Genomic DNA, 4,060 nt, shown 5'->3' with positions numbered 1-4,060 from the left:
GGACCAAACACAAGCAAATGGGACTGGATTAAATTGTGAAAACTGGGCGGCATGGACAAGTTGGGCCGAAGGGCCTGTTTCCATGCTGTAAAGCTCTGAGGCTCTAAACGTGAATATATATTAATATCATTTGGAGTTTAAAATAGAGGCAGATGGATTGCGGTTTCTGTTCTGTGAAGGTAACTTCTTTTTGAAGAAGCCAGAAAATCGATCGGAAAAGTAACCCAATTACATAATTTCTAAGAAAACGTGAGACTAATTATCAACTTAACCTGTGCTGCTCATTACTGAAGGGCTTATAGTGTACAGAAAACAGAACAAATAATCAAGGGGAACACTAGTACCTTAATTTAAATTCAGTTCAGACAGATAAGCTTTCGGTTTCACCTGAGGGAAATAATCCGGTTTTTGACTGAGATGAACAGTTTTACCCTGGTGGGTGGCCAGCTGAGTTCCAGGCTGGGAGAATTTGGATAGAGGTTGTCAAACTGTCAGAACTGAAAAGTGGTTAAGGCCATCGGAACGGGGAAGAAATCTGAAACAGTCTCGATGGTCCAAAGAGGAAGAATTAGAAATCAAACAAGGGTAGGACTTATACAATTAATGGTAGGGCCCTGGGTAGTGCTGTAGAACAGAGGGACCTGGGGGTGTAGGTACATAATGCTTTGAAGTTTGTGTCACATATAGACAGGGTGGTTAAGAAAGCGTTTAGTACGCTTGCCTTCATTGCTCAGACCTTTGAGTATAGGAGTTGGGACATCATGTTGAGGTTGTACAGGACGTTGGTGAGGCCTGTCCTGGAGCACTGTGTCCAGTTCTGGTCGCCCTGTTATAGGAAGGATATTATTAAACTGGAGAGGGTTCAGAAGGGATTTACCAGGATGTTGCTGGGATTGGAATGTTTGAGTTGCAAGGATAGGCCGGGACTTTTTTCACTGGAGTGTAGGAGGTTGAAAGGCGACCTGATGAAATTTTATAAAATCATGAGGGATATAGTTAGGGTTAATGGTAGCTGCTTTTTCCCAAGGATGGGGGATTTGAAGACACATTTTTAAGGTGAGAGGAGAGAGATTTAAAAAAGACATGAGGGACAAATTTTTTACACAAGAGAGTGGTTCCTGTGTGGAGTGAACTTCCTCAGGAAGTGGTGGATGTGGCTACAGTTACAACGTTTAAAAGACATTTGCATAAGTATGTGAACAGGAAAGGTTTGGAGGGATATGGGCCAGGAACAGGCAGGTGGGACTAGTTTAGTTTGGGTTTGTGGTCAGCATGGACTGGTTGGACTGAAGGGTCTGTTTCTGTGCTGTATGATTCTATAAGTAAGAAGTTAAGAATTTATAAGAGGATTGATATTTCCCTGGGATTGAGTATCTGTAAAGGTGGAAGTGGTTTAGAGACAATCTGAGAAAAAATATTTTCACCCAGAGGGTGGTGGAAGTAGGGAATGTGCTGCCTGAGAGGGTGGGGGAGACAGGATTAGCATATCATAGAATCCCTACAGGATGGGGACAGGCCATTCAGCCCATTGAGTCCTCACTGACCCTCTGAAAACCTTTCCACCCAGACCCATCCCCATAATCCCACATTCCCATGGCTGATCCACCTAACCTACACATCTGTGGACTGTGGACCAGAGCACCCGGAGGAAACCCACGTAGACACAGGGAGAACGTATGAACTCCACACAGACAGTCACCCAAGGGGGGATCATTGAACCCGGGTCCCTGGCGCCATGAGGCAGCAGTGCTAACCACTGAGCCACCGTACCACCCAAAGAGTTGTTTAGTGTTTGTTGGTCAGTATAGGCCTAGAACAAAGAACAGTAGAGCACATGCCGACCATGGTGCTCTTCTAAACTAATTCCGTCTGCCTCCACATGGTCTATATCCCTCTATTCCCTGCCTCTTCATGTGTCTGTCTAAATGTCTCTTAGACATAACCGCTTCTGCCACCTCCCCTGGCACCACATTCTAAAACTGTGTAAAAAACTTGTCTTGCACATCTCCTTTAAACTTTCCCGCTCTCACCTTAAACCCATGCCCTCCGAATATTTGACATTCCCACCCTGGGAAAAGGACTCCGATTATCCACGCTATCATAATTTTATATACTTCTATCAGATCACCCCTCAGTCTCCGTCGCTCCAGCGAAAACAATCCAACACTGTCCACCCTCTCTCCTTGTAGCTAATACACCCCCATCCAGGCAACATCCTGGTAAACATCTTCTGCACCCTCTCCAAAGCCTCCACATCCTTCCTATAGTGTGGTGACCAGGACTGCACACAATACTCCAAATATAGCCTTAATAAAGTTTTATACATCTGCAATATGACTTGCTAACATTTATACTCAGTGCCCCAACCGATGAAAACAAGCGTGCCATTAGCCTTCTTTACCACCTTATCCACTTGTGTTGCCACTTTCAGGGAGCTAATCACTTGCATCCCAAGATCCCTCTGTATATCAATGCTCCTCAGGGTCCCTGCTATTTACTGTATACTTCCCTCTTGCGTTTGACCTCCCAAAGTCACACTTGTCTGGATTAAACTCCATCTGCCATTTCTCCACCAACTTCCCAACTGATTTATATCCTGCTGTATCCTTTGACAAATCTGCTCCCTATCCACAGCTCCACTAATGTTCCTGTCACATGCAAACTTAATCTATAGAATCCCTACTGTGTGGAAGCAGGCCATTTGGCCCATCGTGTCCACACTGACCCTCCAAATAGCATCCCGACCAGACTCACTGTTATCCAATTGCCCTGCATTTCCCATGGCCAATCCACTGTAACCTCCGCATCTTTGGACTGTGGGAGGAAACCGGAGCAACCAGAGGAAACCCATGCAGACACGGGGAGAACGTGCAAACTCGACACAGACAGTTGCCCGAGGCAACCCTCATCAATGATCTTTGTCACTTCCTGAACAAACTGAACCAAGTTTGTGAGACAGGATGTCACCCACCCCGTACAAAGCCACACTGACTATCCGAAATAAGTCCACCCTTTTCTAAATGCAGCTAAATCCTGTCCCTAAGGATCTTCTCCAATAATTTCCCCATCACTGGGTGTGGGGCTCACCAGCTTTTAATTTCCTGGATTAGCTCTGTTCCCAAAGGAGCAACGTTGGCCATTTCCCAGTTTGCTGGGACCTTACCTGTGGATAAAGAGGATACAGAGATCTCTGGCAAGGCCCAGGAAACCTCCCCCTTTGCTTCCCTTCAGGTCCTGGGGACTTACTTACCTTAGTGTTTCTCAAGACACCCATAACCTCTTCTTTCTCAATATTGACACACCCAAAAATATCAACATTCCCCCTCCCTAATGTTACCATTGTCCATGTCCTTCTCCTTGGTGAATACCAGTGTGAAGAACAGAAGTATCTGATGGGCTGAAGGGTCGTTGTCTATTATGTATGACCCTATGGAATCGCTGTGAGAAAAATTAAACGTTATTTGTTGCAGTTTAAGGTATTTTTAATGTACTTACATATTTGTACATACAGCTTTGATTCTTTGTATTCTTTTGTGTAATACACATTTCCTGATGGATTAAAGTGAATTGGCAGCATTTTGTGAAATATATTCAGTGACTTACCACCAGGGTGGTCAACAACCAAAATCAAATTTAAAGTCGATCAAGCCAGGCTCCACTCTGATATCAGACTTGTCCGGCATCAGTATAATCTGAGATCCTAACAGTATCAAACTCGTGCTGTCCCTGTCCTGGGAGTGTTTGATGGGGGGGACAGTGTAGAGGAAGCTTCACTGTGTATCTAACCCCGTGCTGTCCCTGTCCTGGGAGTGTTTAATGGAGGGACAGTGTAGAGAGAGCTTTACCCTGTATCTAACCCCGTGCTGTCCCTGTTTCTGGGAGTGTTTGATGGGGGAGACAGTGTAGAGGGAGCTTTACTGTGTATCTAACCCCATGCTGTCCCTGTCCTGGGAGTGTTTGATGGGGGGACAGTGTAGAGGGAGCTTTACTCTGTATCTAACCCCGTCCTGTCCCTCTCCCTAGGAGTGTTTGATGGGGGACAGTGTAGAGAGAGCTTTAC

This window comes from Rhincodon typus, unplaced genomic scaffold, assembly GCF_021869965.1.
Source record: "Rhincodon typus isolate 14 unplaced genomic scaffold, sRhiTyp1.1 hic_rhity00001359, whole genome shotgun sequence".
In the NCBI taxonomy this organism is placed as follows: Eukaryota; Metazoa; Chordata; class Chondrichthyes; order Orectolobiformes; family Rhincodontidae; genus Rhincodon; species Rhincodon typus.
The sequence above is the reverse complement of the archived record's forward strand: the minus strand, read 5'-3'. Positions refer to the sequence as shown.